The 24,625-nt window shown below is 47.5% G+C and overlaps 1 protein-coding gene across 1 annotated transcript in view; it reads left to right on the top strand.

Moving 5' to 3' along the window:
* Positions 1 to 24,625, top strand: part of LOC139760268 (uncharacterized) — a 302,578-nt gene that overhangs the window by 44,746 nt on the left and 233,207 nt on the right. The window lies entirely within an intron of this gene.

Raw genomic sequence — 24,625 nt, 5'->3', positions numbered from 1 at the left:
GTCGGGGCATGTGTGTGTGTGTATGTGTTTGGAGCCGCTGTTGCTAGGACGGACGGAAGTTCCTCCTCCTGCAGGAGGGAGGGAGGGACCTTTAATTCCGAGTATTGTGGCCAGCTGGACTAGGGTGGGTGGGCGAGTTGGCAACATTCGCGGGGGGGGAATGAGTTTAACTTGACACTCACACGAGCACGACCCTCCCATGCCTTGGTGTGTGTGTGTGTGTGTGTGTGTGTCAGTTTAACCTGATCCTTAAAGGTATGATGGATGGCCTGACCTTTAAATCTAATGGTAAGGGGAAGGTGTAGGACAGGTCAGAGAGAGAGAGAGAGAGAGAGAGAGAGAGAGAGAGAGAGAGAGAGGTGCCTGGCATTTCTTTGTGTATTAAAACACTTGATTGAACGTGCCACATAAAGGCGTTTAACCATATCAGGACCTCAACCATGACAGGTGCTAATGGGCGTTGGAAGGGAGGGAGGAGGAGGTCGTGGTGGTAGGGAGCGGGGGGAAAGGATATATTAATATTGCAAATTGACATTGATTAATGTGTAAGAAGGATCACGATGATTAATAAGATGATTAATGTGTAAGAATGATCACGATGATTAATAAGATGATTAATGTGTAAGAAGGATCACGATGATTAATAAGATGATTAATGTGTAAGAAGGATCACGATGATTAATATGATGATTAATGTGTAAGAAGGATCACGATGATTAATAAGATGATTAATGTGTAAGAAGGATCACGATGATTAATAAGATGATTAATGTGTAAATGATCACGATGATTAATAAGATGATTAATGTGTAAGAATGATCACGATGATTAATAAGATGATTAATGTGTAAGAAGGATCACGATGATTAATAAGATGATTAATGTGTAAATGATCACGATGATTAATAAGATGATTAATGTGTAAGAATGATCACGATGATTAATAAGATGATTAATGTGTAAATGATCACGATGATTAATAAGATGATTAATGTGTAAGAAGGATCACGATGATTAATATGATGATTAATGTGTAAATGATCACGATGATTAATAAGATTAGTGTAAGAATGATCACGATTATTAATCTCATTATTTAATCGCCCTAGCCACAGGTCCATGCGTCTGTATTGTCCTCCGTCTCTGGATTATTTTGGCGATAGCAAGCGCGTGTGGGCGACCCATCAGTAACTCGCAAGGGAAATAGGCCGAGCCTGTGGGTCTGTGTGGAAACACGACAGCTATTTCTTTTCCATGGTTAACTTCTGTGTGTGTGTGTGTGTGTGTGTGGTAGTCCCAAGAGCGCGTTTGTTTGACTGTGTCATTAAGGGTCAACATGGTAATTACTCCCGTCATGCTAAGTATATATATATATATATATATATATATATATATATATATATATATATAGTTAGCCATATATATATATATATATATATATATATATATATATATATATATATATATATATTTTTTTTTTTTTTTTTTTTTTTTTTTTCTTACTATTCGCCATTTCCCGCGATAGCGAGGTAGCGTTAACAACAGAGGACTGGGCCTTTGAGGGAATATCCTCACCTGGCCCCCTTCTCTGTTCCTTCTTTTGGAAAATTAAAAAAAAAAACGAGAGGGGAGGATTTCCAGCCCCCCGCTCCCTTCCCTTTTAGTCGCCTTCTACGACACGCAGGGAATACGTGGGAAGTATTCTTTCTCCCCTATCCCCAGGGATATATATATATATATATATATATATATATATATATATATATATATATATATATATATATATATATATATTGTCGCTTGATATATGTAGGCGTGACCTGTTATCGCGCCGTATATCCTTATCTGAAACTTCGTGTGTTATCTGGCAGGGAGGGGGAGAGGGAGGGGGTATGTATGATAGTGTGTAATCGCACTGAACTTTGGATTTGGGAAATCTTATCTATGGACCGTTTCTACGTAGTGAGCTATTACGTGAGAATTGAGGACGGACCTGCATTGGGCCGTTTTTTGTTTTTGTTTTTTCCGTCCGTTTTCTTTATCAAAAGCCTCATGGCGTTTGGCATTCGTGTATGATGGCATCTCTAGGCCCGGATTTCTGTACTGTGGGTTGATATCCCACTGTACAGATTGGCTTCATTACCAGAACGTGCTGTATTGATAGTCCGGTATGGGAGCTGGGACTTTGGATGGGATAGGGTGGTTAATTAATGGTCTTTAATCCCATGCGCTCTATGGCCAGGCTAATGCTCTTAGCTGGGCAATACTGCATGTGCTTGTGTGCTAGCCATGCAGCGGAGAGCCGTGTGGAACTGGTGTTGTGTTGTGTTATGCACACTATCACACCACAGAGGTTCGAATCTTAGGCGCGGTATAGTTAGCCATTACACAACCCAGGTGTTCATCCTCCCCTGGGGGTCTGGTCGAATAGGCTTGTATGTATGTATGTATGTGTGTGTGTGTGTGTGTGTACATACAGGAGTACAGATATAGTGTATGTATACACTGAGAGACGGAGTAACACATGTAAAACTCGCTCGCTTGCGCGCGCGGGCGCACAAACACACACACTATAAGTGGGGTGCGTTTGAGCCCGTGCATTCGAAAAGATTCAAGAATCATTCGACGGAAAAGTCGAGAATTGCCTGGAATGTTGGTCCGTACACACTGTAGCTGATCACGAGAGAGAGAGAGAGAGAGAGAGAGAGAGAGAGAGAGAGAGAGAGAGAGAGAGAGAGAGAGAGCGCAGACGCTGTTTTCATGGAAAAATCTTCGTTTATGTATACTTAAAATGTACGTTTATGAATTATTATTTCAAAGGGAGGGGGGTGATGGGGGTTTCCAGTGTTAATAATACTTCGTAGATTATATGTACACAATATATTTTTTTTTCCTTCGTCTTAATAACGCAGTTTTTATGCTGGCATTTAACGAAGTACTACTACCCCCTTTCGTGGTTGCGTATGGCGGTGGTGTGACGCAGGAGGAGCGCGCTCTTCGGTACCTTAGTCATGGCCCGGGTACAACAGACTGTACTTGTTGAGGGAGGAGGAGGAGGAGGAGGGGTTCTGCGTATGAGGAGAGGTTCTGCGTATGTCTCAGGAGGAGAGATTCTGCGTATGTCTCTCTCTTTGGTGGTTGGCGTTCGTGGAAGCGCACTCCACCACACCAAGGCGGGAGAGGGAGGGATAGGGAGGTGGTATTCCCTTCCTCCTGTGGCGGGTGTTGGGCGAGTATGGTTTGTTGAGGTTGGCCTACATGCATCTGTCAGTACAGGTGGTGTGTGGTGCATGTATTCCCTTGTGCAGGTGTTCTATTGGTTACATGTGTTCTGAGGGGACAAGTGTGTTTTTTTAGAGTGCTTGAGTGTTGGTAAAGGCATGTGTTCTCCTGCAGATGTTCCTGTAGGGCATGTGTTTAAGTTCTGTCCTGTAGGGCAGATGGTTACCTGGGCAGGTGTTCTTAAGGTGGATTTGTTCTTTGTGGTCCCTCGATGTTCTAAGTGGATTAGATTGTCTGCTACTTTATCAAATAAGTCGAGAAATATTCAGGTTTCGGAGGAAAATGTTTTTAGGCATGTTTGATATATATATATATATATATATATATATATATATATATATATATATATATATATATATATATATATATATATATATATATTGTGTGTGTGTATAGATATATAATTTCAAGTTGTGGTTTGGTTTTTATACATCCTGTGTGTTGTGGTTTTACACTTGGTTTGTTACGCAAATCACTGTGGTTTTGCGTGCGTTGGTTTATAAATTGGTAGAGCAGACAATGATTGGCCGTGGGTAAAGGATCCTCCCATCTTCACCACCACCACCTGCCACCATCTGCGCTACCACCAGCACCACCTGCCACATTGTCATTTCAAGGCCCCAGCAGTGAGGCATACAGCTGTCATGTGCTGTTATCTTGGACTGGCGTGTTTCACACAAGGTGTTACGGCTGGCTGGTTGGTTCGTGGTGGTGGTCTGGTTCCCAGTTTTTCTTTTCGTTTTCTTATTGTGACGGACATGACACTGGCAAGACGTGCTCTGATCAAGTCCATCTTGGGTGGAAAGAAAAAAAAAAAGAGAAAATGTTGAAATGAATCGGGGTTCCGCAAGGTGTTTGTAGATTGTTTAGAATCAAAAGTTTAATTTTAGGATTGGGGACGTGTTGGATAATGGTGTGTGGTGCGGTAGAGTGTTATGGATGAAAGAAACTGGGTCATGGGTGAACCTATTTGTCTTGTCAGTTTGGTATACGTTCGTAGGATCGTCGAAGGATAAAAAAAAAGAGAGGACCAATTGATGCAGGTGTTGGGTGCCTTTGAAAGGGCATGGGGGACAGAGGAAGTCAAACGGCAACGGACCAAGGGGCCTTGAACAAAAGGCTGTAAGAACAGAAGACGTCAGAAACTCGTAGGAATTTACTTACCCACATTAGCATTGGATTGACACGCGTTTTTGTGTTGCATATTTTATATTGGTGTCTGCACGTGGGTTTTTTTTTTATTTGCAGCTCCTCCTTGTATTGATGGCTTATACACTGTGAATTGGGTTCCGTTGGGCGACTGGAACGAGACCAGATTCTCCACTAATGGGTGTGTGTGGGGGGAGGGGAACTGAAATGGAGAAGACTGAGCGAGACAGTAGACCAAGCGGAGAGGACTGAGAGAGACATTAAGCTCATGGGAGAGTGGGCGGAGGAGTAAGGGAGACATTTTGTAGAGGGAGATGATCCATGGAGACAGTCTCCAAGAGAAGATCCATGAGGGAGATTACACTGTGTAGAGTGGTAAGGGAAGACTTGAGACACAGGGGAGAGGACCCTGGGAGACATTGGGCACAGGGGAGAGGACCCTGGGAGACATTGGGCACAGGGGAGAGTACCCTGGGAGACATTAGGCACAGGGGATAGGACCCTGGGAGACATTAGGCGCAGGGGAGAGGACCCCTGGGAGACATTAGGCACAGGGGAGAGGACCCTGGGAGACATTAGGCACAGGGATAGGACCCTGGGAGACATTAGGCGCAGGGGAGAGGACCCTGGGAGACATTAGGCACAGGGATAGGACCCTGGGAGACATTAGGCACAGGGGAGAGGACCCTGGGAGACATTAGGCGCAGGGGAGAGGACTTAGGGAGACGAGAACATGTAGGGATGACCAAGGGTAACGGAGTGAGGGGTGGTGCGCTTACTGCGATGGCAGACTGGAGATTAATGGGACGAGAGACGCTACTGGGCTGGCTGGCTGGCTGGAGTCGAGGGAGGAACATCGTTGCGGGAGGAGGCGAGATGAGGTGGTAGTGAGGGTGGGAGGAGGGATACAAGACCTTGGGAACTGACCCGGGGTACAGCAGGCTGGGTGAGGGAAGCTCTCGAGACGTCTCACCCACTCCGTCATCTGCTACTGAGTCGCCCTGCGATGCTGTCTCTGTCTGTCTGTTACTTGACGCCCACACGTCGTGGCTCGGGAGCCTAGTGGTGGTGGTGGCCAGTGGTAGGGAGCAGGACGGTTAGATGAGGGCGTGGGAGGGAGGAGGATAATATCAGACTGGACCTCAGGAATCTTCTCCCCCTCTGATGGCATATGGTGCATTGGGCTATCGGGTTTTTGTGTGTGTATGTATGGCAAGGAAGTTGCTCTTGCTGGTTCTCGGGGACGATGCTCGGCAGTTCACAAGGGTCGCATGAGAAGTGGTATGGTTGGATTCGGGTGGATGGTTGCGGTGTGGTAGATTTTTCTTGATGGTAGTCGCAAGGTTTATGATGTGGTGGCATGCTCTAGGGGTGTGTGGTGTGTGGTTTGTGCTTGGTGTGTGGCGGTGTTGTCGTGGTTATGGGGGTGGTGGAAGAATGGTGATTGTGGCGGTGTGGTAGGAGGAGGGTAAGGGACCTTGTTGGCTGTGGTAGTGTTGGCAGGGGAACGTCGGTCGTAGGGAAGTTAGCCAGTGGTGGGGTCGATGGTTGCGATTGGGGGCTGTCAGATATGTGGTAACTACGGGCGTAGTAGCTCAAGGCCTCGCTCCTGGTGGCTCGCCAACCGACCCAAAGATCATGTTTTTTTTATTTGAGAGACTTTCCATAGTCACATGAGGATGAGCAGTGTGGCGAGGGATGTTGGAAGTCACCGAGGGGACGGGAGGCGGAGGAGAGATGGGTGTATGGCTGTGTGTGTGTGTGGGGTAGGCACCAGGGCTTCGAAGAGGGAGCATCTGACGTTACCCGCATCCAGCGATTAGCAGCACTTAGCACGCTGGCTGGGCTGGCCGCTTGGACTTGTGTTGAAGGAAATCCCTCCCCTCCACATCTTCCCCCCTCCTTCCCTCCCCGTCCTTCCTCGCCCTCCACTTTCCTTCCCTTCGTCCATTACGTCCCCTTCCTGTGTAATTGCTGCCATAACCATTTTCTTGTTACAGTTTTCCCTGGAATGGTCATTACTCGACCCACTTCCTCTCTGTTTATTATGACTTCATTGTCATAACTCTCTCTCTCTCTCTCTCTCTCTCTCTCTCTCTCTCTCTCTCTCTCTCTCTCTCTCTCTCTCTCTCTCTCCTTTGTCTCTTTGTCTTAACTATGGCGTCCGTATCCCCCCCTTTTCGTTCTTCAAAGTTGAAATTCCCTTTTGATACAACATTTCCCCCCGTGTATTGGTTCCGTCGCTGCCACACCTCCACCAAGCGGCGCCCCCCTCCTGACGTAGCGAGGCGCCTCCTCTTGTGCGCTACTGGTCAAGTGGTGGTGGTGGTGGTGACTGGGTCTTGGTGGGGGGGGTTTGCGGCGACTGTGGTGGCCTGATGACCTTGGATAGTTAGCGGCCTCTGGTCCAGCCGGAGGTCATGACCAGCGCTCACTGCCTCGTTGTTACCCCCACCTCCTCACCTCCTACACACGAACACCCGAACACACACACACACAACCTCACCCTCCTGCTTGCCCACCCCATACTCACCTCTGCTCACCTCCACCTCCTGCATAGCGGCTACGAACCAGTTCGGTTAGTTTGCTTATAATGATTCGGAGATGGATCGGCCGGGAGCGTAGCGGTGAACGCTGTAAGGCTCTCATGATTAGAGAAGTAACCGTAGCTCATGTTTGTGAATGGGCTAATGCCTGACGGGGGTGAGGAAGGGTGGGGGTGGAAGTTTTTGTGCCCAGCAGCTTAATCGTTTGGTATTCGAGAGAGAGAGAGAGAGAGAGAGAGAGAGAGAGAGAGAGAGAGAGAGAGAGAGAGAGAGAGAGAGAGAGAGAAATATATTGTAGCGGTGGTGTACGTACGTGTGTGAGGAAGGGGTTATGCCCCAAAATGTGCGTTTCTTTTTACCGACTCTTTCACTCTATACATCGTTCAGTTTAGGATGATTGGAAATGAAGAAGAAGAAAAAGAAAGAAATAAAAAGTTGGTTCAGGAAATGGATTGTTTTGATTTTTGGTCATTTCTTGTCGTGGTTGTGGTGGTTCCGTCGTCACGGTGGTAGCTTTTGAGTTCGCAGCGTACGCAGCTACTTGACCTCATCAGCGGCTCTTGTCTTTGGTGGTCAAGCCGAGCCTTTTGACTCGACCTTTAAGATTGAGGTGAGAAAAATAAAAATAAGGTCCAGGCCTTTATGGTCAATGATGGAAGAGTCATTGCTTGAAGGTCGTATAATCCTTCCCCAAGGGTCGTACCGTAATTGCTCAAGGGTCGCACCGAGGCGATCAAGGGTCATGCCCTTAAGGTCGTATAATCCTTTCCTAAGGGTCGTACCTTATTGCTCAAGGGTCGCACCGAGGCGATCAAGGGTCGTGTGCCCCGTTGCGCTCAAGGGTCCTACTTCGTGTCTTAATGTGTATTTATATACAACACAGACTTCGATATTTCTTGAGAGAGAGAGAGAGAGAGAGAGAGAGAGAGAGAGAGAGAGAGAGAGAGAGAGAGAGAGAGAGAGAGAGAGCCTCCTCTAGGCGGCCAGGACAACCCCTGTGTTAGTTAGTATAATGGGTTATCGATGTTGATAAAGAGGGAGGGAGCCCTGGACAAGGTGATTGGTTTTGGATGGAAGAGGCTAAGGGCCGGGTCTGAATAGGTTACTTGATCGGGGGGGGGGGTGGTTCTGAGAGAGAGAGAGAGAGAGAGAGAGAGAGAGAGAGAGAGAGAGAGAGAGAGAGAGAGAGAGAGAGAGAGAGAGTCTGATCAGACACCCACACACTTTGCAGTGTACTGGTCGAGTGTGTGTGTGTGTTTGGGGGAGGGGGGGTTTAAGTACTTGTAATGTCGTACATGTACATTCTGGCACGCACGAATGAATTACTTTGAATATATGATCCTCTTGAGCTCCGTGGTGTGGCCTTTGAGCACGACTGTGTAGCCTTTGAACTCGAGGTCGCACCGTCGTGTTCAAGGGTCGCACCGTCGTGCTCAAGGCTCTTACCGTCTTGCTCAAGGCTCTTACCGTTTTGCTCAAGGCTCTTACCGTCTTGCTCAAGGCTCTTACCGTCTTGCTCAAGGCTCGTACCGTCTTGCTCAAGGCTCGTACCGTCTTGCTCAAGGCTCGTACAGTCTTGCTCAAGGCTCGTACCGTCTTGCTCAAGGCTCTTACCGTCTTGCTCAAGGCTCGTACCGTCGTGCTCAAGGCTCGTACCGTCATTCTCGGGAAATTAACCAAGGATATATTGTCTCGAGAGTATCCCATTCCATCTTTCAAGTTTTAGGTTAATTACGTGTGTATGAGTTACCCCATGCCAGCCTGTGTGTGTGTGTGTGTGTGTGTGTGTGTGTGTGTGTGTGTGTGTGTCGTGATGCTGATAGGGGTCAAGTTCGACAGGAAAACGTTTCAGGCTCACTCTTGTTTTGCAGTTGTAGGTAGAGCTGTGTGGTGGAAGTTATGCAGGTGTATTGTTGTATTTGGTGTGTAGAGAGAGATGTCTATTTTGATAATCTATGACATGCTGTCTAAGACGAAATCTGGTAAGCGGTCACAGTAGAAATAGGGTCCCACTTATGGTGGACCTCCCCCTAATATATACAAAGTTAATTACACCACACACACACACACACACACACACACACACACACACACACACACACACACACACACACACACACTCACTCACTCACTCACTCACTCACACACACACACACACACACACACACACACACACACACACACACACACACACACACAAAGTAGAAGAACCATTTTGTTTGTCTGTCTTTCAGTGTTCGTATATCATAAGAATTCTGTTAGAATTTCAGGATTCCAGTAGAGAGAGAGAGAGAGTCGGGGTCCAACAGCCTTCGGGGCGGAATTTCGTCTTGACCCGACGCGTCGTCTGGGAATGCAGAAAACCCTCTTAAAATCATTTATATACCCAGGTATGAGGGTTCGAATCCCCACACCACCCCGCGCCACATACTCTTCACGGGACAAGTCACCGTGGGCCGACTTTCGCCGCTGCCCAGGTATGAGGGTTCGAATCCCCACACCACCCCGCGCCACATACTCTTCACGGGACAAGCCACCGTGGACCGACTATCGCAGCTGCTGGTCGCATGACGGAAAGGTTAAACGTAATGTTAACAGGAAACCCGAAGTGTCTGTTGTTACCGTGGGGCAAGGTTTTCTTTCTCAAGGGCCAGATGATGGTGGGAGAGGGACGGGGAGGGCCTAGTGTGTTCAGCACCTCTGAATATGTGGTGTGTGAGGGGGGCGGAGGGAGGGTAGTTTTCCATGCTATCCTATGGAGTTTTTGTAGTAGCACCTGATGTATGGTGGGAAAGGAGGAAGGTAGCACCTGGTGTATGGTGGGAAAGGAGGAAGGTAGCTCCTGGTGTATGGTGGGAAAGGAGTAAGGAAGCACCTGATGTATGGTGGGAAAGGAGGAAGGTAGCACCTGGTGTATGGTGGGAAAGGAGGAAGGTAGCACCTGATGTATGGTGGGAAAGGAGGAAGGTAACACCTGGTGTATGGTGGGAAAGGAGGAAGGTAGCTCCTGGTGTATGGTGGAAAAGGAGGAAGGTAGCTCCTGGTGTATGGTGGAAAAGGAGGAAGGTAGCTCCTGGTGTATGGTGGAAAAGGAGGCAAATAGCTCCTGGTGTATAGTGGAAAAGGAGTAAGGTACCACCTGGTGTATGGTAGAAAAGGAATAAGGTATCACCTGGTGTATGGTGGAAAAGGAGTAAGGTAGCTCCTGGTGTATGGTGGAAAAGGAGTAAGGTAGCTCCTGGTGTATGGTGGAAAAGGAGTAAGGTAGCTCCTGGTGTATGGTGGAAAAGGAGTAAGGTAGCTCCTGGTGTATGGTGGAAAAGGAGTAAGGTAGCTCCTGGTGTATGGTGGAAAAGGAGTAAGATAGCTCCTGGACGATGGTGGAAAAGGAGTAAGGTAGCACCTGGTGTATGGTGGAAAAGGAGTAAGGTAGCACCTGCTGTATGGTGGAAAAGGAGTAAAGTAGCTCCTGGTGTATGGTGGAAAAGGGGTAAGGTAGCGCCTGGTATCTGGTGGAAAAGGTACTCCTGGTGTATGGTGGAAAAGGAGGAAGGTAGCACCTGGTTTATGGTGGAAAAGGGGAAAGGTAACTCCTGGTGTATGGTGGAAAAGGAGTAAGGTAGTACCTGGTTTATGGTGGAAAGGGAGGAAGGTAACACCTGATATATGGTGGAAAGGGAGGAAGGTAACACCTGATATCTGGTGGAAAGGGAGGAAGGTAACACCTGATATATGGTGGAAAAGGAGGAAGGTAGCGCCTGGTATATGGTGGAAAAGGAGGAAGGTAGCTCCTGATATATGGTGGAAAAGGAGGAAGGTAACTCCTGGTGTATGGTGGAAAAGGAGGAAGGTAGCACTTGGTATATGGTGGAACAGGAGGAAGGTATTAGTTGGTTATCGTGGAAAAGGAGCAAGGTAGCACCTGGTGTATCCTTCCTCCTTTTCCACGATAACCAAGGTAGCTCCTGGTATATGGTGGAAAAGGAAGAAGGTAGTACCTGGTTTATGGTGGACAGGGAGGAAGGTAACACCTGGTATATGGTGGAAAAGGAGGAAGGTAGCTCCTGGTATATGGTGGAAAAGGAGGAAGGTACTACTTGGTATATGGTGGAGAAGGAGGAAGGTAGCTCCTGGTGTATCCTTCCTCCTTTTCCACGATAACCAAGGTAGCTCCTGTTATATGGTGGAAAAGGAGGAAGGTAGCACCTGGTCTATGGTGGAAAAGGAGGAAGATAGCTCCTGGTCTATGGTGGAAAAGGAAGAAGGTAGCTCCTGGTCTATGGTGGGAGGAGGATGGAAGGTCGACCTACGAAAGCATTGGTGAGTTCGAGAGGAAAGTTATTAAACATGTTCTTCGAGAACAGATACTGGGAATTGGGTGGCATTTTAGAGTCGAGGGACAATGCACGTAACCTTCAGGAGGATCTGATGTTGGTATTAAAGTATTGTGATTTGGTTGATGGTCGCCTAATTGGCGCAGGTCAAACGTGTGAATATCGAGTAAATGGCAGCTCTCGAAGGCGCAGGTAGGATGTGTCTGTGTATGTCTATAGTATATACGGGAGCCCTGTTGACAGAAGTGAGTGCTGTGCGAGAGACCCCGTCCTTTGATGAGGGGATTGTGGCCGTGAGGGAGGTGATGCAAAGGCGTTGAGGCGTTGCCATCCACGCGCAAGATCAGCGTCGAACAAGTTGCATAAACCACCAGGGACCCGCCGTTTTATGAAGACGAAGAAGCACAAGGGCTCCATTATTATTATTACGGTGTGGCCTGTGAGAGTCAGAAGGTGAGGGACGGACTGGAAGGTATGTGGCGTTGGTTGGTTGGGTTGGGTGGGTGATGGGGGAGAGGGAACGCCATCTTTGGGGGAGGAGGAGGAGCAGTACCGACCGAACGGGTGTTTTGAGATCCTGTCTCTCTCTCTCTCTCTCTCTCTCTCTCTCTCTCTCTCTCTCCACACCCACACACTCGCCCACTCGTACACTCTCATAGCAGTTAAGGGACGATTGTGTGTAATAGTGAGAGACGAGTTGGGAGGCTGGTCCACATTCCAGCCACTTTGCCCTTTCTACACACACACACACACACACACACACACACACACACACACACACACACACACTTGCAGTTAATGTGGGTAAAGCGAAGGAACTATGGTGAGGGAGAGGCGGCTGTGTGCGTGTGGGGGTGGGTGTTTGTGTGGATTACTGCGCTCGTTTATAACCCGGGTTTATGAATGTGCAGATGCCGCTCAGGGTTGTGCTACGGCGGGGTTGATTAATGGTGATGATGCCAGAGTTTAATTACGGGTCGACACGACGGTGTCCTACACTGATGGTGGTTTGACAGTGGGGTGGACTGGGTGAAGTGGTGTTAGAAGCGTTTTAAGTAAGCTTTTGTGTGTGTGTGTGTGTGTGTGTGTGTGTGTGTGTGTGTGGATGAGTAGAATAGAATAGCTTGGTTGGGATATTTGTGGTGGCTGACGATTTTTGAAATGGATCGTAAGGTTGGGAGTAGATTTCAAGTGTTGGAATATGTCCAAGCTTGTGTGTAAGGGACCATTTCAAAGAATAAGCATTGGATTTAGATTTTTTTAAAGAACTGAATGATTTTTTTATTTCAATTTGAAGAGTTGAATGTTATTTAACGAGTGGTAACTACATCTCGGGGTCATTATGACTCATTCGATTCCATTACTTCATGAGGAAACTCCATACATTATTGGACAGTTTCCAGTCTTCGAAATAACATATCACTCTTCACTAAGATCACAACTTTAGACATCACTTTAATATAGTGCGATAACGGAGAATAGAGAAGTTTGCTCGTTATAGAAAGGCAGATTTTTAGGTTATCATGTACATGAAAGTGCTTGCATTTAGGTATGGACTTGGATTGCTTTGTAGTGATGTTCCCTTTGACGTTGCCGTAGTGAGAGAGCCATGTTGAAGGATTTAAACCCCAATGATGGTTTCGGAGATCTTCTACCCCCGTGCAGAATTGTGTGGTCTTGTTGAAGGATTTAATAAACCCTATGATGGTTTCGGAGGTCTTCTATCCCCCCCTACACAGCTGGGTCTGGGACCTTACGTATACCTTACGATGGTTTGGGAGGTCTTCTACCCTCCCACACAGCTGGGTTTTGGAACCTTACCTTACGTATACATTACTTGGTATCGGAGGTCTTCTGCTCCTACAGTACAGGATCAATCTCACGTATTGCTTAGTCTATTGCGAAGCCACATACCGTGTCTGGTTTATATATATATATATATATTATATATATATATATATATATATATATATATATATATATATATATATATATATATATATATATATATCTGAATAAATATGTTCCTAATATCTGAAAAAAAGGTAAAAAAAAACAATTTAATCCTTTAGGTTCACAATGCAGCATTAATATGTCAGCCTTCCTTTGTAAGGTATGTGAATGGGAGTGAAATATTCTCGGGTAAGGTAAGGAGTCTCGAGCAAAGTATATGGATAATAATGTTTGGGGAGAGGAGGAGGCAGCTGGGTGAACTGGGCTAATGCTGCCTCACTTGACATTCCAAACACTTGGGCCAGTTGTGGACTTCTTGTTCCCCCCACTCTACACGCTCCAGCCCTGAACCTACCTCCCCCTCCATCCCTCCCTCTCCTTTTTTTGACTATGGAAGGTTAGGGTGGCGGGGTTGGGTGGGGAGAGAGACAGAAGAGGTTGGACAGAGAAGGTAAAGTGGGAGACACAGAAGACGGTTCGAGTGTGTTCGGATGGGAGAGACAGATGACTGTTTGGGTGTGTTCAGATGGGAGACAGAAGACGGTTTGAGTGTGTTCAAGGTAGGAGACACAGAAGACGGTTTGGGTGTGTTCAGATGGATGACACAGAAGACGGTTTGGGTGTGTTCAGATGGGAGACACAGAAGACGGTTTGGGTGTGTTCAGATGGGAGACACAGAAGACGGTTTGGGTGTGCTCAGATGGGGGAGACAGAAGACGGTTTGGGTATGTTCAGATGGGAGACACAGAAGACGGTTCGAGTGTGTTAAGATGTAGTGATTTAGACTCCTCTTTCCCGACGACACTTGCTGTATGCCCATGAATACACAAGTAGAACCTGACTTTAAGATTATTATCCCCTTTATTTTTAACATTTTCTTTGACACCCATTTTCTTTTTTCTCTTCCCCATCATACCTCCCTATATCACTCCATTTTCTATTGGATATTTGTCCATACTTTCCTTTACCATTCCCCTTCCTCCCCACCCACTGTCTCCTCCTCCTCCTCTCCCTCCTCCCCATAACGCCCAAGTCCTGCCCTTATTCCCATACCTGGCCCCGAGCCTTGTGCTGTACTTAGAGAGAGAGAGAGAGAGAGAGAGAGAGAGAGAGAGAGAGAGAGAGAGAGAGAGAGAGAGAGAGAGATCGGTAGGATTGGAATCCCTGTAGCGTGAGGGATCGAGATCCTTTACAGTGGAGAGGGAAAAGGGAGGGAGTGTGGGGTTCAGTTTTGTGATGGGGAATGGAGGGGGTTGTTGGGGTGGCTGGCATGGGTAAGTGGTGGCTGGAGAAACTTGAAAGCCCCCAAGGCGTCTTGACCAACATGTTGACAATTGTATTAGTATGGTGGTTGTGTGATGAGCACGTGTGACCACAATTTGGACGTTACTGAGAGAGAGTTCGTTAGTTTTACACATGTTACCCCTTGGTATGTGTTACCATGGCTTTCCTGGTATGTGTGAATATACACGTACACACCCCCAGCCTTAGCGAGGTGCCCATTGATCGATCAATCCCTAGAGGAGGAGGAAGAGGAACTAGTGGGATTGGCTGTGGGCCGACTACCGCGCCCAGGATTCGAACTTCACCACGGAAACCCTTTTGTCTCTGTGTGTTTTAGGTGATGGTACACAGTGGCCTTCCAGTGGTCAAACTTGACATTTCTGGTGGTTGGTGACGTCTTGTGGGACTGTCATTGTGGAAGTCATTTCCATACACAGGGTCACCCCAGCTGGTCCGGGTTCGGCTGACCCATATAATAACATTCCCGGATCTTCATCCATTTGATCACGACAGTATAACACTTGGGTATCTTACCCAAGGTTTGTACTGTCGTGCTCTTTTGACCTGAACCGTAAGCTTAGGGTAGGTCAAAGGCCAGCTAGTTGTGCTCTCAAGGGTCGTACCTTTGTGTTCTCGAAGGGTCGTACAGTCGTGCTGAAGTGTCGCACCGTCGTGCTCAGAGGGTAAGTGAGGGCGTCCAGTGGCCATATTTCTCTGACATGGGATGTCCTGGTTTTTAGTGTAGGGGGAGAGGGAATTCTACACTCGTGGGGCCTCGTGTTTTGAATGTGATAAATAATGTTTGGTTAGAAGTGGATTTATTATTATGACTGGTTTAGTTGGCTTGGTGTGGTTATGGTAGGTTTATGACTGGTTTAGTTGGCTTGGTGAGGTTATGGTAGGGTTATGACTGGTTTAGTTGGCTTGGTGAGGTTATGGTAGGTTTATGACTGGTTTAGTTGGCTTGGTGAGGTTATGGTAGGTTTATGACTGGTTTAGTTGGCTTGGTGAGGTTATGGTAGGTTTATGACTGGTTTAGTTGGCTTGGTGAGGTTATGGTAGGTTTATGACTGGTTTAGTTGGCTTGGTGAGGTTATGGTAGGGTTATGACTGGTTTAGTTGGCTTGGTGAGGTTATGGTAGGGTTATGACTGGTTTAGTTGGCTTGGTGAGGTTATGGTAGGGTTATGACTGGTTTAGTTGGCTTGGTGAGGTTATGGTAGGGTTATGACTGGTTTAGTTGGCTTGGTGAGGTTATGGTAGGGTTATGACTGGTTTAGTTGGCTTGGTGAGGTTATGGTAGGTTTATGACTGGTTTAGTTGGCTTGGTGAGGTTATGGTAGGTTTATGACTGGTTTAGTTGGCTTGGTGAGGTTATGGTAGGGTTATGACTGGTTTAGTTGGCTTGGTGTGGTTATGGTAGGTTTATGACTGGTTTAGTTGGCTTGGTGAGGTTATGGTAGGGTTATGACTGGTTTAGTTGGCTTGGTGAGGTTATGGTAGGGTTATGACTGGTTTAGTTGGCTTGGTGAGGTTATGGTAGGTTTATGACTGGTTTAGTTGGCTTGGTGAGGTTATGGTAGGTTTATGACTGGTTTAGTTGGCTTGGTGAGGTTATGGTAGGTTTATGACTGGTTTAGTTTGCTTGATGAGGTTATGGTAGGGTTATGACTGGTTTAGTTGGCTTGGTGAGGTTATGGTAGGTTTATGACTGGTTTAGTTTGCTTGATGAGGTTATGGTAGGTTTATGACTGGTTTAGTTGGCTTGGTGAGGTTATGGTAGGGTTATGACTGGTTTAGTTGGCTTGGTGAGGTTATGGTAGGGTTATGACTGGTTTAGTTGGCTTGGTGAGGTTATGGTAGGGTTATGACTGGTTTAGTTGGCTTGGTGAGGTTATGGTAGGGTTATGACTGGTTTAGTTGGCTTGGTGAGGTTATGGTAGGGTTATGACTGGTTTAGTTGGCTTGGTGAGGTTATGGTAGGGTTATGACTGGTTTAGTTGGCTTGGTGAGGTTATGGTAGGGTTATGACTGGTTTAGTTGGCTTGGTGAGGTTATGGTAGGTTTATGACTGGTTTAGTTGGCTTGGTGAGGTTATGGTAGGTTTATGACTGGTTTAGTTGGCTTGGTGAGGTTATGGTAGGTTTATGACTGGTTTAGTTGGCTTGGTGAGGTTATGGTAGGTTTATGACTGGTTTAGTTGGCTTGGTGAGGTTATGGTAGGGTTATGACTGGTTTAGTTGGCTTGGTGAGGTTATGGTAGGGTTATGACTGGTTTAGTTGGCTTGGTGAGGTTATGGTAGGGTTATGACTGGTTTAGTTGGCTTGGTGAGGTTATGGTAGGGTTATGACTGGTTTAGTTGGCTTGGTGAGGTTATGGTAGGTTTATGACTGGTTTAGTTGGCTTGGTGAGGTTATGGTAGGGTTATGACTGGTTTAGTTGGCTTGGTGAGGTTATGGTAGGTTTATGACTGGTTTAGTTGGCTTGGTGAGGTTATGGTAGGTTTATGACTGGTTTAGTTGGCTTGGTGAGGTTATGGTAGGTTTATGACTGGTTTAGTTGGCTTGGTGAGGTTATGGTAGGGTTATGACTGGTTTAGTTGGCTTGGTGAGGTTATGGTAGGGTTATGACTGGTTTAGTTGGCTTGGTGAGGTTATGGTAGGTTTATGACTGGTTTAGTTGGCTTGGTGAGGTTATGGTAGGGTTATGACTGGTTTAGTTGGCTTGGTGAGGTTATGGTAGGGTTATGACTGGTTTAGTTGGCTTGGTGTGGTTATGGTAGGTTTATGACTGGTTTAGTTGGCTTGGTGAGGTTATGGTAGGTTTATGACTGGTTTAGTTGGCTTGGTGAGGTTATGGTAGGTTTATGACTGGTTTAGTTGGCTTGGTGAGGTTATGGTAGGGTTATGACTGGTTTAGTTGGCTTGGTGAGGTTATGGTAGGTTTATGACTGGTTTAGTTGGCTTGGTGAGGTTATGGTAGGGTTATGACTGGTTTAGTTGGCTTGGTGAGGTTATGGTAGGGTTATGACTGGTTTAGTTGGCTTGGTGAGGTTATGGTAGGGTTATGACTGGTTTAGTTGGCTTGGTGAGGTTATGGTAGGGTTATGACTGGTTTAGTTGGCTTGGTGAGGTTATGGTAGGTTTATGACTGGTTTAGTTGGCTTGGTGAGGTTATGGTAGGGTTATGACTGGTTTAGTTGGCTTGGTGAGGTTATGGTAGGTTTATGACTGGTTTAGTTGGCTTGGTGAGGTTATGGTAGGTTTATGACTGGTTTAGTTGGCTTGGTGAGGTTATGGTAGGTTTATGACTGGTTTAGTTGGCTTGGTGAGGTTATGGTAGGTTTATGACTGGTTTAGTTGGCTTGGTGAGGTTATGGTAGGTTTATGACTGGTTTAGTTGGCTTGGTGAGGTTATGGTAGGTTTATGACTGGTTTAGTTGGCTTGGTGAGGTTATGGTAGGTTTATGACTGGTTTAGTTGGCTTGGTGAGGTTATGGTAGGTTTATGACTGGTTTAGTTGGCTTGGTGAGGTTATGGTAGGGTTATGACTGGTTTAGTTGGCTTGGTGAGGTTATGGTAGGTTTATGACTGGTTTAGTTGGCTTGGTGAGGTTATGGTAGGGTTATGACTGGTTTAGTTGGCTTGGTGAGGTTATGGTAGGTTTATGACTGGTTTAGTTGGCTTGGTGAGGTTATGGTAGGGTTATGACTGGTTTAGTTGGCTTGGTGAGGTTATGGTAGGGTTATGACTGGTTTAGTTGGCTTGGTGAGGTTATGGTAGGTTTATGACTGGTTTAGTTGGCTTGGTGAGGTTATGGTAGGGTTATGACTGGTTTAGTTGGCTTGGTGAGGTTATGGTAGGGTTATGACTGGTTTAGTTGGCTTGGTGAGGTTATGGTAGGGTTATGACTGGTTTAGTTGGCTTGGTGAGGTTATGGTAGGTTTATGACTGGTTTAGTTGGCTTGGTGAGGTTATGGTAGGTTTATGACTGGTTTAGTTGGCTTGGTGAGGTTATGGTAGGTTTATGACTGGTTTAGTTGGCTTGGTGAGGTTATGGTAGGTTTATGACTAGTTTAGTTGGCTTGGTGAGGTTATGGTAGGGTTATGATTGGTTTAGTTAGCTTGGTGAGGCTATGGTAGGGTTATAACTGGTTTAGTTTGCTTGATGAGGTTATGGTAGGGTTATGACTGGTTTAGTTGGCTTGGTGAGGTTATGGTAGGTTTATGACTGGTTTAGTTGTATTGGTAGGTTTATCACTGGTTTAGTTGGCTTGGCTTGTGAAGTTAGGTAGGTTTATGACTGGTTTAGTTGGCTTGGTGAGGTTATGGTAGGTTTATGACTGGTTTAGTTGGCTTGGTGAGGTTATGGTAGGGTTATGACTGGTTTAGTTGGCTTGGTGAGGTTATGGTAGGGTTATGATTGGTTTAGTTAGCTTGGTGAGGTTATGGTAGGGTTATAACTGGTTTAGTTTGCTTGATGAGGTTATGGTAGGTTTATGACTGGTTTAGTTGGCTTGGTGTGGTTATGGTAGGTTTGTGACTGGTTTAATTGCCTTCTCTTGGTGAGGTTAAGTAGGTCTTGGTGAGTCATTTAGGGAGTTATTTAGTTATGATCGAGTTAACGGGAGAGCTTACTCGTTTTGTGTTTCCCGAGAAGGCGAGGTTGAACGTCTGAGATGATAGGAAACTTTTGAATGATGATCTGGTTTTGGTCAGTTGGCGTGTTGTGGGTGTGTGATGGTCACGGACATGATTAGGATGGATGGTGGTTTGGTGGTGAGATGTTGGTGGTTTCAGTGTTTGAGAGTAGAGGTAAGGTTGTGATTGGTGGAGGGGGTATAAGGTTGTGATTTGTTGGAGGGGTATAAGGTTGTGTTTTTGGAGGGGTATAAGGTTGTGTTTTTGGAGGGGTGTAAGGTTGTGGTTTTTGGAGGGGTGAAAGGTTGTGGTTTTTGGAAGGGTATAAGGTTGTGATTTGTTGGAGGGGTATAATGTGATTTTTGGAGGGGTATAATGTGATTGTTGGAGGGGTATAATGTTGTCATGTGTTGGAGGGGTATAATGTGATTGTTGGAGGGTGTATAAGGTTGTGATTGTTGGAGGAGTATAAGGTTGTGATGTTGGAGAGGTTACATTCCACGTCTGTGTTGGTGCGACGGTGGGGAGGGCAAGTGGGTGGGTCTTTGGAGGGTGGGTGCTGCATGCGCCTTTGGAAAGTTGCCTCGGTGGTTGGGTGGGTAGGAAGGTAAATAGCTGTGGTTTCTGTGGGTGTGGCTGGTGGTTTGTGTGGTTGTATCGGATGGTATGAGTGCGTCGTGTGGTCGGGCGTCCGGACGTGAGGTAGCCAAGTAGGAAGGTAGCCAGGGGAATGGGGGAGAAGTTATGGTGCCTCCAGGTAGCCAGGGAATGGGGAGAAGTTATGGTGGCTCTGGACGTTACGTAGGTAGGTAGGGAAGGGAAGGGTGGACTGCGGAGGAGGGAGGGAGAGAGAGGCCATGGTTCCCAGACTGTAGCCAGTGGAGAGGAGTCGTGGTTCCCGACGTACAATAGAGTCGTTCGGTCGTGCCATATCGACGACTTTTGACTACACCAGAACGATTAGTGTAGCGACCACTCATGGCTCTGGACTCCGTAGGACACCACTTGGAAGTAGTCTGGACATGGAGGAGACGTCGATGGCGGGGTTTTTTTTTTTGTGTTAAAAGAAGAAAAACCTTTGTGAAAGACACACGACAGACGGAATCTAGGTCGTCTAATGGGCGGAGGAGAGAGAGAGAGAGAGAGAGAGAGAGAGAGAGAGAGAGAGAGAGAGAGAGAGAGAGAGAGAGAGAGAGAGAGAGAGAGAGATTTACCGGTTCACCACCGTACGTACGTACACCTGGAGCAGCAAGCAAGTTACGTAATGATTGGTAGCCAGCCTGGAGGAGGAGGAGGAGGAGGTGGGGGCTGCTCCCGGGCCCGTGGTGGTGGTGGTGGACACCAGCTTACGTAAGGAAGGTGGAATTGACTGAGCTTAGCTGGTAGGGGGTGGCTTGGGGGTTGGGCTACAACCCGGCCCAGCTTGGGTGGCTCAACTGATGAGGAAGGAGAGAGAGAGAGAGAGAGAGAGAGAGAGAGAGAGAGAGAGAGAGAGAGAGAGAGAGAGAGAGAGAGAGATAAGTAGATCGCCGGAGATAGATTGGGTCTGGTTATGTCTAATGAATGTTGTTGAGGGAGGGGGGGGGGAAGGAAGGGAAGGGAGGAGTGGAGGGGTTGTAAAGTGGATAACAGTGGTCTTTGAGTAAGGGGGGAGAATGGATGGGGGGGGGCGACGAGGAGGAGGATTGCGTCTCGTGATGGGGGGGTGATGTAAGGTGAGGGGGGTCTGTTGTTGTTCTGAAGTTCTCCACCTCTTCCGTCTGGGTACGGTGTGGGTACCAAGTGGTGATGGTGGTGATGCACCCATCCCATCCCATCCCCTTCCCCGAGTGGTGCATGCGGACTGTGTGTGTGTGTGTGTGTGTGTGTGTGGGTTACAAAGTGTGGTTGTGTGTGGCACACCCCCGCCCGCGCCCCCCTTACGTGTGGTGCAGTAATGTGATTTTATGTTCCATTTCGTGCTGGATTTATATAGCAAGGGTAGGATTGCCTGCCTTCCTCACTGTGCTGGAGGTTAGGTTAGGTCTGCAGTGGTGATGGTGTGGTCATGAATGACTTAGTGGGTAATGGTTTGGTCTGGGGGTCTCCAGTGGTGTTGGTGTGGTCATAATTGCCTTCCTCAGTGGGTAATGGTTTGGTCTTGGGGTCTCCAGTGGTGTTGGTGTGGTCATGATTGCCTTCCTCAGTGGGTAATGGTTTGGTCTTGGTCTCTCCAGTGGTGTTGATGTGGTCATCATTGCCTTCCTCAGTGGGTAATGGTTTGGTCTTGGGGTCTCCAGTGGTGTTGGTGGCAGGCGTGTGGTCATGATTGCCTTACTAGCTGTGTTGATTATTTTAGTCTCGGGTTTCGAGCGGTGGTCTTCGATATCAGGGCGTTTACAAGCTTATGTTCTGCAGTATCAGTGGGTCCGGTCTCTTCCCCCCCCCCCCCTTTCCTACAAGGCGATGAAGGGAGTGGTGGTAGATGATTGTATAGGTCGAGGCAGTCAGTGGTACAGCGGTACTTCAGCTGTCCACACTATAACGCATGTGTCATTAGGTCGTCGTAGCACACACTGTGCTCTGATTCCCACCCATTTTAAACGTATCTCCTCTGGTATTAGTGTCATTGTACATCTACTCTGGTATATTAGTGGCATTGTACATCTACTCTGGTGTATTAGTGTCATTGTACATCTCCTCTGGTATATTGGTGTCATTGTACATCTACTCTGGTGTATTAGTGTCATTGTACATCTACTCTGGTATATTAGTGGCATTGTACATCTACTCTGGTATATTAGTGTCATTGTACATCTACTCTGGTAGTGTTATTATACATCTACTCTGGTATTACAGTATCATTGTACATAGTACTGTCACCTGCTTAGCCTGGCAGATACTACACATTATGGATCCCTCATTATTGGGATAATTGATGTAACCAGGAAACATATAATTTTGTTATAACATTAAATGTATAAATGATACACCCGTGGTACTTGACAAGATCGTCCATGGGCATCAACTGAATGGAATTGGATCCCATAGTTAGCATTTAGGGCCGAGTTATGCCCACTCGATTGCTTAACATGGATCATCACTTGTCTCATAGCTTGAAGAAAATTTCGCTTTTGGGTCATGAGACTTGGTGCTGTTCTGTCCAGCGGCCGAAGAGTTGAATGGCACAAGACTCGAGAATCTTGAGTTTCACGTCGCATTTTAAGAAAAAAAAAATGCTTGAGAATGACTTCTTTTGGCTCCATCTACATAGATTTGGTATGTAAGATTTACTATCCAGCTTCCATCTACATAGATGAAGACTGGAAGGTGCTTTGGCCGTCCACAAGTAGTTAACCTAGCTGCGGCACCACCTGTCTCTATCATGGGTGATTATGGTACTGTCTACTGTAATGGTGAGTGTCCAGGACTACCTGTGTACAGTGAAGGTCACCACGCAGGAAGGCAGGTGACCTTTGTGACCTTCGCAGTAAGGATGACCTTACAGTATAGCTGGTTGTCTTACTGTTCTCTGCTTCAGAGGATGAGTGTAGGAACGCGGCATTGTGTCCCACCGTCTGTAGCAAAGGTGAACTCCGGGATAGCGGTTCGATGACCACACGTCTGTAGCAAGAGTGGAAACGCGCGGGGAAAATGAGACATCAGTGCCGTTCAGTACTGTAGCACAGACGTGTTGTAACACAGACCTCCTGTAGCACAGACGTCTTGTTAGCGATGTCTGGTGGCGAGGATGCTTTTGTCTTTATGCTTAGACATAGACCTTGAAGACACAGTTTGAACGCCAGGTGGACTAAATACACAGAGTGCCACAGGTGAGGGCCAATTTAGGTGCTCGAGCATGAGGTTGCGACAAGGGTCGCGCGAGTTGAAGGTGGAGGGCAAGTGTGGAAGAGGTGGGTAGGACAAGCACAAGTGTGTGAGAGAGGCGGGTTAGAGTAGGTGGAAGTGTGTGGGAGGTGAGAGGGACCAGAGCAAGTGCACGTGGGTAATTGCAAGTGTTGGTGTTGGGGGTGAGGGCCATCTTGCCGCTAGACTGGGAGGGAGGGAGAGAGAGAGAGAGAGAGTCAGTGTAAGTGTCCGGGTGAGAGGTAGCCAGCCAGACGGGTGTGTGTGTGTTGGTGGTGGGAGGGAGGTGGCCGATGTCACGGGGGCAAAAACTGGGCCTCCTTGAGCCGGTCGGCCGAGCCGGGAGCATCTCCCTCTCGGCCGCACCGACACACTGGGCTTCCTTGAGTCTGCCGAGCGAGCCGGTAGCATCATCCCCCTCCTCACCCTCCTCCTCCTCCTCCTTCCCCCTCTCAGCCTGGCCGGCCCGACACACACAGTGGGCGAGTCGGGAGCACCACTCACAAAGGCCGTGTAGCTGGCGTAAGCGTAAAACTTGGACCACAAACGTTAGTCTGCTACGCGTTTTGAGGATACGCCCGCCGGTGCCGGAGGGAATGAGTGGGGTGGATTGGAGGAGGGGAGTTCAGCGGGTAAGAGAAGGGTGTGAAGGAGGAGTACTCGCAGTGGGAACACATGATGGAGGGGTTAAAAACTTTTAAGTGGGCGATATGAGTGAGGAATTTTACCCACTAGAGGAGGCTTAGGATGAGGGATACATATGTGCCATGATCATACGGGAGTGATGGTGTTGATAATAGCATTGCGTATGTGGAGTTATGTATAGGAGGGCCTGTGTTATGTCATTCACACGGTTGGCAACTTAGCGAATACGTGACTTGCTAAGCCTTGGCGCATTTTGAAACTTGGGAGCAGGCGATGGATGAAGGACCTGGTGGCGGATGTCGCCGCCCCGGATTACATGCCCTTGTAGAGCCATGTGTATATCGGGAATACACCGAATATCCGGGTGTTGTAAGAGCAACATATGGCATGAATACTGATGACGGGTAAATAATAGGTCTAGGTCTATGGTGAATGGGGTCCGGGGCGAATTATGGGACGAAGAGTCTATTGTGTGAACGACTGACGTTTCCAAGATGAAGGATCGAAGTTAGAGGGACGGGTGAGTGTGGTGTAGGGTAGAAGAGCGGTTTACCTGAAATGATCGACAGACACGACGATTATGATGTATGTATCCGTTCACAAAACTTGGTCGCCTCAGGGTGGTGTATCCGTGCATAGAAAGTTTATATTTTTTATTTATATAGGAAGACTAATTTCACCGGAGGTGTTCAGCGTAGGCCCCTGAGCTCGAACCAGATGCGCACGCTTAGGACAGCAGTGAATAACCTGGGACATTGGCTCTCCCTGGGAAGGGGGTTAGTACGTCTGGAGCTGGCACGCTGGGGATGGGGGGAATGGATGGATGGAGGACGGCGGAGGACGTGTCTGGGGGAGGAGGGAGGAGTGAGTGTGTGGCATGGCACGTAGTGAGCGGGGCCAGCTGGGTGTCGTGGGACGTGGCATGTGTGGAGAAGGCTGGACGTGG

Source organism: Panulirus ornatus, chromosome 36, assembly GCF_036320965.1.
Source record: "Panulirus ornatus isolate Po-2019 chromosome 36, ASM3632096v1, whole genome shotgun sequence".
Taxonomy (NCBI): Eukaryota; Metazoa; Arthropoda; class Malacostraca; order Decapoda; family Palinuridae; genus Panulirus; species Panulirus ornatus.
This window is presented reverse-complemented; position numbering and strand designations above follow the sequence as displayed.